Source organism: Lolium perenne, chromosome 7 (assembly GCF_019359855.2).
Source record: "Lolium perenne isolate Kyuss_39 chromosome 7, Kyuss_2.0, whole genome shotgun sequence".
Classification (NCBI taxonomy): Eukaryota; Viridiplantae; Streptophyta; class Magnoliopsida; order Poales; family Poaceae; genus Lolium; species Lolium perenne.
In genome coordinates, this window is record NC_067250.2 from 103770974 (window position 1) to 103784868 (window position 13895).

Below are 13895 nucleotides of genomic sequence, written 5' to 3' on the forward strand. Positions count from 1 at the left end.
ACTCCTCCCCCTCTCCCGCAACGCTTAGCGAAGCTCCGCCGGAGATCTCTATCGCCACCGCCACCACGCCGTCGTGCTTCCGGATTCAAGTAGGAGCTACTACTTCCGCTGCCCGCTGGAACGGGGAGGTGCACGTCGTCTTCGTCAACACCGAACGTGTGACCGAGTACGGAGGTGCTGCCCGATTGTGGCACCATCAAGATCTTCTACGCGCTTTTGCAAGCGGCAAGTTATCGTCTACCGCAGCAACAAGAGCCTCGTCTTGTAGGCTTTGGAAATCTTCAAGGGTGAGTCTTGATCATCCCCTCGTTGCTTCCGTCTTCTAAATTGCATCTTGGCTTGGATTGCGTTCTCGCGGTGGGAAATTTTTTGTTTTCTATGCAACGAATCCCTACAGTGGTATCAGAGCCGTGTCTATGCATAGATGGTTGCACGAGAAGAACACAATGGTTTTGTGGGCGTTGATGCTTATGTTGTCTTTAGTTTGAGTACTTTGCATCTTTGTGGCATAGTGGGATGAAGCGGCTCGGGCTAACTTTACATGACCGCGTTCATGAGACTTGCTCCTCGTTTGACATGCAACTTGTATTGCATAAGAGGCTTTGCGGGTGTCTATCTCTCCTACTATAGTGAAGATTCAATTTACTCTTCTATTGACAACACTAGTATCACCGTTGTGGTTCATGTTCGTAGGTAGATTAGATCTCTCTCGAAAACCCTAAACCACGTAAAATATGCAAACCAAATTAGAGATGTCTAACTTGTTTTTGCAGGGTTTGGTGATGTGATATGGCCATAATGTGATGATGAATATGTATGAGATGATCATTATTGTATTGTGGCAACCGGCAGGAGCCTTATGGTTGTCTTTAAATTTCATGTTGAGTAGTATTTCAAAGAAGTTGTAATAGTTGCTACATGGAGAACAATCATGAAGACGGCGCCATTGACCTTGACGCTACACCGACGATGATGGAGATCATGCCTGTTGATGATGGAGATCATGTCCGTGCTTTGGAAATGAAGATCAAAGGCGCAAAGACAAAAGGGCCATATCATATCACATATAAACAGCGTGTGATGTTAATCCTTTTATGCATCTTATTTTGCTTAGATCGCGACGGTAGCATTATAAGATGATCCCTCTCACTGAAATATCAAGATAATAAAGTGTTCATCCTTAATAGCACCGTTGCCAAGACTTGTCGTTTCGAAGCATCTCGTGATGATCGGGTGTGATAGAATCAACAAGTGCATACAACGGGTGCAAGCCAGTTTTTGCACATGCGGATACTAAGGTGGCCTTGACGAGCCTAGCATGTACAGACATGGTCTCGGAACACGTGATACCGAAAGGTAGAGCATGAATTAAAATTTGAACTCAATTTTTCATAAACTTAGTCTAAACTATTGCAAATATATGTTGTAGATATGGCGTCCCCAATCAATTTTAACCAGTTCCTAGAGAAAGAAAAGCTTAAGAGCAATGGTAGCAACTTCACCGACTGGTTCCATCATGTGAGGATTTTCCTCGCTGGTGGAAACCTGCAATATGTGCTTGATGCACCGCTAGGTGACCCTCCTGCAGAAACTGAAACCGATGAAGTAAAGAATGTTTACGCAACTCGGAAAACTCGGTACTCTCAAGTTCAGTGTGCCATCCTGTGCAGTCTGGAAGCCGATCTTCAAAAACGTTTTGAGCACCACGATCCTCATGAGTTGGTCAATGAGCTGAAAGCTATATTTGAAACTCATGCGGCCGTGGAATGCTATGAAGCATCGAAACACTTCTTCAGATGCATGATGGAAGAAGGCAGCTCCGTTAGTGAGCACATGCTCGCCATGACCGGGCATGCGAAGAAACTCAGTGACTTGGGAATAGTGATTCCTAACAGACTGGGGATTAATCGTGTCCTTCAATCACTGCCACCTAGTTACAAGAACTTTGTGATGAACTACAATATGCATAACATGAACAAAGAGTTACCTGAACTCTTCGCCATGCTAAAGTCTGCTGAGATTGAGATCAAGAAAGAGCACCAAGTGTTGATGGTCAACAAGACCACCAGTTTCAAGAAACAGGGCAAATCTAAGGGAAAATTCAAGAAGGGTGGCAAGAAAGCTGCCACACCTCCTATGAAACCTAAGAACGGCCCTAAGCCTGATGCTGAGTGCTATTACTGCAAGGAGAAGGGACACTGGAAGCGTAATTGCTCCAAGTATCTGGCTGATCTGAAGAGCGGCCTTGTCAAGAATAAGAAAGAAGGTATATCTGATATACATGTTATAGATGTTTATCTCACTGGTTCTCGTTCTAGTACCTGGGTATTTGATACTGGTTCGGTTGCTCATATTTGTACCTCGAAACAGGAACTAAAGAATAAACGAAGACTACTGAAAGATGAAGTGACGATGCGCGTTGGAAACGGATCCAAAGTCGATGTGATCGCTGTCGGCACACTTCCTCTACATCTACCTTCGGGGTTAGTTTTAAGCCTAAATAATTGTTATTTTGTACCCGCATTGAGCATGAACATTATATCTTGATCTTGTTTAATGCAAGACGGTTATTCATTTAAGTCTGACAATAATGGTTGTTCTATTTTTATTAATAATATCTTTTATGGTCGAGCACCTGAAAAGAATGGCTTATTTCTGTTAGATCTCGATAGTAGTGATACACATATACATAACATTGATGCTAAGCGAATTAAATTGGATGATAATTATACTTATATTTGGCACTGTCGTCTTGGTCATATTGGAGTGAAACGCATGAAGAAACTCCATACCGATGGATTACTTGAATCACTTGACTTTGAGTCACTTGATAGATGCGAAGCATGTCTAATGGGAAAAATGACAAAGACTCCATTTTCTGGTATTATGGAGCAGGGCCGGCCCTGGCATTTTAGGGGCCCAGTGCAAGACAAAAAAAAGGCCCTCCATACAGAAGCAATAAAGATGATTTTTTATTTAATTTAATAAAAAGTAACCATTTAACATAATTCTTCCTAACTTCTCAAGGAAATACTCATGATCTTATCGGTGACAGTGTTCAACTCACAAAACATCTACTCATGATCTTATTACATTTCAGCTCGAACTTGTGCTTGCTCTCCACATCTTGCATTTCAGGTCTCTAGCTTGTACTCATATCTTGTATTGACATGCAAAATAGACAAGTGCACTAACTATGTGAAGCATTTTCTTCTAAAATTTGTTGATGCAATGTCAGTCATAATATAATAACATCTTGACCCACAAGATGAATTAGACATGCAAGTAGAAGTTGAAACAAATGAACCTGGAGCCAGGATGCCGCTGGACTCGCTGCCGTCGGCTTGCCGCTGATCACCGGGCGCCGCTGCCGTCACGCCGGAGCTGCTGATTCCTCCACTCCTGTTGCCTCTTTCTTCAATCGTTTGTCCCTGAATCCTGATTGAGGAATGAGGAATGAGGAAGCCAGGAAGAAGAAGCGAAGAAACGGATCGAATCGGATGAGCAAGAACATACTAATGTTGAAGAATATATAGGAAAGGATGTACTAATCGTTGCAAGTTTGGAGGAATTTTTTTAGAAATTAATGAATCATGATCTCCTTCCATTAACCCCTCCAAAACGGCTAGAAATCTCAAGACAAGAGAGCCCTATGGGAGCCCCCTCCGCTGTGACACTTAGCTAAACTGAGTCAACGCGGCCAGTTGGTTTTTACTTTATCGATACGTGAGCACGGAACACATCAATGCCTCCAAACGTGAAACGTGGGCTGATTTTGATACGTGAGCACGGGACACATCAATGCCTCCAAACGCGAAAGTGGGCTGATTTTGACTGGATCGTTTTTTTCCAAATGAGCCAAACAGCTAGCTACCGTGCCTGTATTTGTATACGTAACATACATGGGTGAGGGCCCCTAGCGCTCGAGGGCCCGGTGCGGTCGCACTGGTTGCACGGGCTCAGGGCCGGGCCTGTTATGGAGCGAGCTACTGACTTATTGGAAATCATACATACCGATGTGTGCGGATCAATGAGTGTAGCATCGCGCGGTGGTTATCGTTATGTTCTAACCTTCACAGATGATCTGAGTAGATATGGGTATATCTATTTCATGAAACATAAATCCGAAACTTTCGAGAAGTTTAAGGAATTCCAAAGTGAAGTAGAAAATCAACGTAACAAGAAGATTAAATTTCTACGATCTGATCGCGGAGGTGAATATCTGAGTTATGAGTTTTCCATGCATTTAAAGAAATGCGGAATACTTTCACAATTGACACCGCCGGGAACACCACAACGAAACGGTGTGTCCGAACGTCGTAATCAAACTCTCTTAGATATGGTTCGTTCTATGATGTCTCTTACTGATTTGTCGTTATCATTTTGGAGTTATGCATTAGAGACAGCCGCATTCACTTTAAATAGAGCACCATCAAAATCCGTAGAAACGACACCGTATGAATTATGGTTTAATAAGAAACCTAAGCTGTCGTTCCTTAAAGTTTGGGGTTGCGAAGCCTATGTAAAGAAGTTACAACCGGACAAGCTAGAACCCAAAGCGGAGAAATGCGTCTTCATAGGATACCCTAAGGAAACTATAGGGTACACTTTCTATCACAGATCCGAAGGCAAAATCTTTGTTGTTAAGAACGGAACCTTTCTTGAGAAAGAATTTCTCACTAAAGAAGTGACTGGAAGAAAAGTAGAACTCGATGAGATTGATGAATCTTCACTAGTTGATCAGAGTAGCGCAGTACCGGAAGTTGTTCATGTGCCGTCTACACCGACAACATAGGAAGCTAATGATAATGATCATGAAACTTCGAACGAGATAGCTACTGAACCTCGCAGATCGACAAGGGAACGTGCCACTCCTGATTGGTATGATCCTTGTCTAAATGTCATGATTGTGGACAACAATGATGAAGACCCTGTGACGTATGAAGAAGCGATGATGAGCCCAGATTCCAACAAATGGCAAGAAGCCATGAAATCCGAAATGGGATCCATGTATGATAACCAAGTGTGGGCTTTGGTAGACTTACCTGATAGCCACAAGGCTGTCGAGAATAAATGGATCTTCAAGAGAAAAACAGATGCTGATGGTAATATTACTGTCTATAAAGATCGACTTGTCGCAAAGGGTTTCCGACAAATTCAAGGAGTTGACTACGATGAGACTTTCTCACCTGTAGCGAAGCTAAAATCTGTGAGGATTTTGTTAGCAATAGCTGCATTTTTCGATTATGAGATTTGGCAGATGGATGTCAAAACAGCGTTCCTTATTGGAGACATTGAGGAAGAGTTGTATATGGTACAACCCAAAGGTTTTGTCGATCCTAAAATGCTGACAAAGTATGCAAACTTCAGCGTTCAATTTATGGACTGAAGCAAGCATCGAGAAGTTGGAACCGACGCTTTGATAAGGTGATCAAAGACTTCGGGTTTATACAGTGTCATGGAGAGGCCTGTATTTACAAGAAAGTGAGTGGGAGCTCTGTAGCATTCCTGATATTATATGTGGATGACATATTATTGATTGAGAATGATATAGAACTATTAAGCAGTGTAAAAGGTTATTTGAATAATAGTTTTTCAATGAAAGACCTTGGTGAAGCATCGTATATATTAGGCATCAAGATTTATAGAGATAGATCAAGACGCCTAATAGGGCTATCACAGAGTACATACCTGGACAAGATTCTAAAGAAGTTTAGAATGGACGAAAGATTCTTACCTATGTTACCAGGCAAGGTCTTGAGTAAGACTCAAGGTCCGGCTACGGCAGAAGAAAGAGAAAGGATGAGTCAGATCCCCTATGCCTCGGCAGTAGGCTCTATCATGTATACCATGCTATGTACTAGACCGGATATAGCACATGCTGTTAGTTTGACTAGCAGATATCAAAGTGATCCAGGGATGGAACACTGGACAACGGTCAAGAATATCCTGAAGTACTTGAAAAGAACTAAGGATATGTTTCTTTGTTATGGAGGTGACCAAGAGCTCGTTGTAACAAGTTACACCGATGCAAGTTGAAACACTGATCCTGATGACTCTAAGTCTCAGTCTGGGTACGTGTTTATATTGAATGGTGCTGCAGTAAGCTGGGCAAGCTCGAAGCAGTGCACGGTGGCGAAGTCTTCAACAGAATCGAGTACATAGCGGCTTCAGAGGCTTCATCAGAAGCGGTATGGATGAAGAGGTTCATTGTAGAGCTCGGTGTGGTTCCTAGTGCATTGGACCCACTAGTCATCTACTGTGACAACATGGGTGCCATCGCCAATGCACAAGAACCAAGGTCACACAAGAGGCTGAAGCATATCAAGCTGCGTTATCACTCGATTCGCGAGTACATCGAAGATGGAGAAGTAAAGATTTGCAAAGTACACACTGATCTGAGTGTAGCAGATCCACTGACTAAAGCTCTCCCTAGGGCAAAGCATGACCAACACCAGAATGCCATGGGTGTTAGGTACCTTACAATGTAATCTAGATTATTGACTCTAGTGCAAGTGGGAGACTGTTGGAGATATGCCCAAGAGGCAATAATAAAAGTGGTTATTATATATCTTTATGTTTATGATAAATGTTTATATACCATGCTATAATTGTATTAACCGAAACATTGATACATGTGTGATAGGTAAACAACAAAGAGTCCCTAGTAAGCCTCTTAACTAGCTTGTTGATTAATAGATGATTAGTTTCATAATCATGAACATTGGATGTTATTAATAACAAGGTTATATCATTATATGAATGATGTAATGGACACACCCAATTAAGCGTAGCATAAGATCACGTCATTAAGTTATTTGCTATAAGCTTTCGATACATAGTTACCTAGTCCTTTCGACCATGAGATCATGTAAATCACTTATACCGGAAAGGTACTCTGATTACATCAAACGCCACTGCGTAAATGGGTGGTTATAAAGGTGGGATTAAGTATCCGGAAATTATGAGTTGAGGCATATGGATCAACAGTGGGATTTGTCCATCCCGATGACGGATATATATACTCTAGGCCCTCTCGGTGGAATGTCGTCTAATGTCTTGCAAGCATATGAATAAGTTCATAAGAGACCACATACCACGGTACGAGTAAAGAGTACTTGTCAGGAGACGAGGTTGAACAAGGTATATAGTGATACCTATGATCAAACCTCGGACAAGTAAAATATCGCGTGACAAAGGGAATTGGTATCGTATGTGAATGGTTCATTCGATCACTAAGTCATCGTTGAATATGTGGGAGCCATTATGGATCTCCAGATCCCGCTATTGGTTATTGGTCGGAGAAAGTTCTCACCCATGTCCACATAGTTCGCGAACCGTAGGGTGACACACTTAAGGTTTGATGTTGTAATAGTAGAACTTGAATATGGAATGGAGTTCGAAGTATTGTTCGAAGTCTCGGATGAGATCCCGGACATCACGAGGAGTTCCGGAATGGTCCGGAGAATAAGATTCATATATAGGAAGTCATTTTATAAGTTTGAAAATGATCCGGTGATTTTATGGAAGGTTCTAGAAGGTTCTAGAAAAGTCCGGAAGAAATCACTAAGGAAGGAGGAGTCCCGGAGGGACTCCACCTCCCATGGCCGGCCAACCCTAGAGGGGCGGAGTCCAAGGTGGACTCCACCAAGGGGGCCGGCCACCCCCTCCCCCCTCATGGAAGGGTGGGAATCCCACTTGGGTGGGAGTCCAACCTTGGGTAGGTTTCCCTACTACATGGAAGGTTTTGGGTTAGGGTCTTATTCGAAGACTTGTATTCGAAGGGGAGGGGGCCGGCCACCACAAGCCCTCAAGCTGGCCGCACCCCATAGAGGCCGGCCACCCCCTCTCCCCAAACCCTAGCCGCCCCACTCCTCCCCCTCTCCCGCAACGCTTAGCGAAGCTCCGCCGGAGATCTCTATCGCCACCGCCACCACGCCGTCTTGCTGCTGGATTCAAGGAGGAGCTACTACTTCCGCTGCCCGCTGGAACGGGGAGGTGGACGTCATCATCAACACCGAACGTGTGACCGAGTACGGAGGTGCTGCCCTATTGTGGCACCGTCAAGATCTTCTACGCGCTTTTGCAAGCGGCAAGAGATCGTCTACCGCAGCAACAAGAGCCTCATCTTGTATGCTTTGGAAATCTTTAAGGGTGAGTCTTGATCATCCCCTCGTTGCTTCCGTCTTCTAGATTGCATCTTGGCTTGGATTGCGTTCTCGCGGTAGGAAATTTTTTGTTTTCTATGCAACGAATCCCTACATCTGCTAGGCCATTTCGGCGACCACTTGCGCCTGTTGTGCATCTGCTGCCGTGTTTTTCCTCTCCTTTAGATTCCTGCGCCTACCCGTCGCTTCGCGATATCGACGCCTTTCTCCTCCTTCGACATCGACTTCTTTGGCACCTTCGTCTTTGTTTCGCGGCCTCCTATGGCGGCACGCTTTGAGCAAGTCGAAGATGCGGTCTCCACCGAGGCTGTGGCACTAGCTACGGCGGTGTTTGGGACGGTGGCTGCGAGGGTTTGTTCGGAATTCATGGTGGCTGCGGAGAGGAGGACGTCCATCGCAAGGGGTTGGAGTGTCGGTGCCGCTCAACTTTATTTTTTTGGGGCGGCAAGTGGCCTCTGTTGGAAACATGAGCGGCCTCTGAGCCACTAGCGTGCGGGCTCTACGTGAGAGACGATGGTCACTCGGTATTTACGTCCCCGCGGATAGACCAATCACTATGCGTCACGTCGCTGGACCTGGGTTCAGACGCATATCTCGACCGTGCGATAAAAACTGTCCGCTATGAGTCCGTTTACATCGGGCCGTTGGAAATGCTGTAACAGAGCAAAGTATCAGAACTGCCGGCCCATAGGCGACTCTAAACCCGTTATAGATGAGCACGGCCTGGTTACGTGTCCTAGCAAATCTTTCTATTCTTAATCGAAAACTCTAGAAAAAGGCCGACCTTCGCGAAGGGAAGATAACTCGCTCCGCACGCGACAAGTGGCGCGCTGTGGTGCTAGAAAATCCCTGGGAAGTGGTCTCCCTGCTCGCCATGTGTCGCAAGGGGAAGCAAGGTGGGGATGTGGAAGGAGAGAGAAGACAGGGGAGGCTGAGTTGTGTCAGCTTTTTTCCCTTTTTTTCCTAGATTCGTTTTTTTCAAAATGAAATAACTTGAGAACCGTAAGTCCAAATTACGAACCGTTTCCACTTTTGAGACCCTCTCGTCGAGATCTTCAAAACTATATCCCATATTGATAGGTTTCGGGATATTTTTTTTTCCGTACTTCCTATACTATTATGATTGTAATCGTGGTGTGTACCTAACTGTACTTGTGCTTCAACTGATAAGTACTTCTGTTTTTAGTGTATTTGATACATTTTTTCCCTTTACTCAGTAAGTGTACTTACTTGTGTGCGCTACTGTACCTGTGCTTATGTACCAGTACTTCCTCGTGTGCGCGACTGTACTTCTGTACCTGCAGTTGGTAGTGTGTGTTACTGTACTTCTGTACATGTATTTGCTCATGTGCGCGACTGTACTCGCTCGTGTGCATGACTGTACTTGCTCGTCTGCGCGACTGTACTCGCTCGTGTGGGTGACTGTACTCGCTCCTATGCAACACTGTACTCGCTCATGTGCGGCACTGTACTCGTCATTCGTTGTAACTGTACTTGTGCTATGTAGGCAACTGTACTCGTGTCTTCACTAAGTTGTACTCGTCTTTTTGTTGTATTTTAATTTTTTTATAATTATTTTTGTAGGCATACTACTTTGGCACAATACATGTTGATGTGATAAAGCTAGCTGTAGTTCCGATCTGCTTGCACGTACTAGCTGGATTGCGTGTGTGGCTGCATGGATACTCAGCATGCATGGGTCAAAGATCGCGCGATGCGCTCGGCTCGCTGTGGCGGGCGCGCGGACGTATGTGGCAGGTGGACGTACGGGACGCGCGGGCGCAGGAGTACTCGTCGCGGGGGCACGCGGGCGTGGTTTGACGCAGGGACACGTGTCGTTATATCGTAGCAAGTTCGGGAGGAATTTTCCCTTTGTAAAGATTGATCTTTTTTTAGTGGTACCCATTCTTAATAGGTGATCTCATTTTCCTGGGCATACAGCCTTCCACGTCACCAAGTTCGGCATTCTCACCCCGGCCACGATCCTAATTGATTTTGTACGTTTTGTTCTGTTAGCGTTAGGCTCGTCCTATTTAATTCCTTAAATAATTTTCAACGAAGCAACAATGCAGGCCACAATAAATGCAGCCCATTAGTCCATCTTCCTCGCCATTAACATGGAGTACTGAACAGCCATCTACATAGTGACCGCGGCCATTGACGCGGGGGAGACTTGTATAGGATCTCTCCATTAGGTAGGATCATAGGATCAACCCAGAAAAAACATACTTTGAACAGGCGAAAAAATCTGAAAATAATAAACAGCATGCATATAGGTTGTATCTACAACTCCAAGAAATTTCAGCCTAAAATCTGATCTACACTTGGAGAAACAAAAAAGACAAATTGTATTGTGAATAGTGTCAGATCTGGTTGAGTAGTATTTCACACTATTCACACTCAGATTTATCTTTTTTGTCTCTCCAAATGTATGTCGAATTTGAAGTTGCAAATTTTTGGCGTTGCATATATAACATAGATGTGTGTTCTGATTTTTTTTCAGATTTTTTCAACAAGTTTTGTCTTTGCAAAAAAATTGGTCTCATAGATCCTATCTAAGACCTGATCCTACTCAAGTCTTCCCCCCATTGACGCTTCCACTTCTCCATCAATTTCTGAGACGACACACGGAGGCAGATGAGGAGTTCGTGACGATTCCCCCATTTAAACGCCGTGCTCCACCTCGAGTCCTCGACCTTGCTCACTTCATCCTCCAGTACGTGAGCGTCTTCAATCTTCTCTTCCTCCCCTCATTCGACAATATTTCAACATCCGTTAAATTTTCATCGGGTGTTGGTAAATATACGATTGAATTTCTTCTCTTATTTCGTCATCTGATTTCGTTTTTAATGGATCTGCAGTCCGGCAAAATTCAAGATCGAAACTGCCACCCATTGGCGCCTAACCTGCCCTCGATCTCTGCCCCGCTCATCTAAATCCAGGCAGATGAGGGCCATGAAACCCACCTCCGTCACTGCCACTTACCAGCAGAAGAACAACGACCTGAAGCGCTCCTTAGGTTGGACGTGTGAAGCGGCAATTCCTAGCTAGCATGCAGCGTCAAGTGTGAGGTAACCCCTACAGTGCTGCAGGTCTACTAGATATGCATTCTTTCTATAGTACTAAGAGCATTGCCTATTATTCAGTGGACCTTTTAATAATATTTTATGTTTTGCAAAAAAAAAAATTACGACACACGTTCCTATTGATGCTGCGTCATTCTGATCATGGATGCAGTGGCAACAACGATCTGATTTCGTTTTTTATCGATCTGCAGTGTCAACCATGAAAGATAAGTCGTATACTGTATACTCTATGGCCATTTCTCCCTTTTTCCATAATATCTGACAATGCAGTGAACTAGAACACTGAATTTAATTATTATTGACCCGCAAAAAAAAATTAATTATTATCGCGACCCATAAATTTATAATATTCCACTTCTGTCATTTTTTTCTTATTTGTTTCATGCATTTCTAGACTGCCAACTAATCAATAAATCTATTGATCGCTTGCTTTTCACAAAGAATGAAGTCAAGGTGTGAGATCGATGCTTTTAATTTAAGTATTTGTCACATGAGAGTGATATGGTCCAACCATATATATTCCAACTGCTCAGTGCAATTTGTGAACATAATATTGAATTATCATTGTTTCAGGTAGTGTTGAAAGTTGAGCCAATGAAAAATCATACTGCAGTTTTCTGCACTGTTTTCCTTTTTCCTATTGTTCTTCCGTACTACTCGAATGAAGTATGCTTCAATATCGTTCAGGTGATATGTGTAAGCTAAGCTTCAGGTTAGGCAATTTGAGATACTCCAAGCATGCTATTTAAGGAAACAGTGGCTATTCTAGATCAATGGGAGTACAATGACTTAGCAGGTGGAAATTAACATGTACACTGCTCAACGCAGGATTTCCATATTGTAGATGTTTCCCTTCAGTTTTCTTACAAGAATATGCATTGTCCTCTTTCCTGACATAAATCACTGAGTTATTCATCTAATTTACTAATCCATGCTTTGATTTCAGTATCCCTTCCCAATTGTGCCTTGATTATGTGACCTTGCTTCATGATGCATCAATATGGGGATTTAGCATATTCCAGACTTTAATTGTGTGTACACCATATTTGTAACAGCAACCAACATGGCACGTTTTGTTATATATATTATATAGTATTTTCGTCGTGACTATCGAACTAGAAACTTATCTGAACATTACGTATCTGAAATGATTGTATGATATTGACTAAAAGCGGTCATTTTGACAAGGACAATCACATTCTTCCAATGGTTAACTTATTTATGGTTTGTACCTTGGATAACGTGTTGTTTCAAACTCTCAAACCCATAAATATAAATGGAATTCATTAGAAGTTTTCTACAAGGTGTTTAGCAGCATAAAATATGTTTAGTTTTACATTATTTCCAAATTCTTCAAAGATACACATTTCCGCAGCAACGTGCAGGGCATCATTTAGACCCAACAGGTTCCTATGGACATGCTCTCCCCATTATGTCATTACAAAAAGGTTTTTATGGAAATGCTCTTCCCAACAGGTTCGTACTAACAATTTTTCAAACTTACGATGATGAGTTATTCCCAAAAGGTTCGTTATAAATGTTTGTGATTCCTTTTTCTCTATTAACAGGTTGACATATTGTTATTAGCTGTCCTACGTGATATTGATCTTGCGCATGTAGACACCTTTTCTTGCCTGGTGCATCCTGCCCAGTTGAAGGAGGATGGTCAGTTATTGTTGTGGTGTTATGACCTTTCGTATACAGAAATTTGTTTTCATGGTTCACCTATGCATTAGAAAATATCACCATGTTCTTCCTTAGGTACCTTTGTTACAATATCTTTTGTGTAGCAGAATATGATAACAGAGTTTAGTTACTTATCCAAGAAGAACCGATTCAAGAAGCTAGCATAGATCTGGCCTCATGTACTGTCATCTAATTTTCTCATATTTTTTTCATACCTTATTATTGCTGGACCTGCTATTGCAGTACTTCACAAGTAGTTCACATGCAGTTGACATTTTGATGGCGGATGAGGCAAAAGGTGGTCCATCCATCATTTATTTGTAAAATCACCGAGGCGAGAGTTTCTTTCCACTCATTTGCTGGACATGCTCTCTGCAAATTTAGTGTTCAGCGCAACAATTTGATGTTTTAGGAGATGTCATGCTTCAGAGCGAAACAAGTTTTACTTTGCTTTGTTAAAACATATATGTCTGCGGTTATTAATTAATCTCATTACAGATTTTTTAATAGTAGTTAGTGCAATTCCCAATAAATTGTTGTGGGCCTATAATATAGATACAGAGTTTGTAACATAACATAGAGTTATTTTGGTAGATAAATAAATGCCACACTAATGAGGATGGTGCCATGTAACAAGTTGTAACTTTCAACTGAATATACTTAGTGTCATTTTCCTTTGCACAATTTCCAATCTGTTAGAAACTCAACAAATATTTCTCTTTATACTTAGAGACTCAATACATGTTTAAATTTATTTTTATAATTCTATAATATGGATCTACGCATTTCCGCCGCAACGCGCGGGGTATCATCTAGTTATCATACAATTCTTGACGGCAAAGCCTGCTTGTATGAGGGAAAACATATCTGCAAGAAACCCTCGGCCCAAGTCTTCTTGGAAGCTCAGTGTCCCCCGTCAAATAGGCCTCTGACGCCTTCAGATCCATGTAAATCG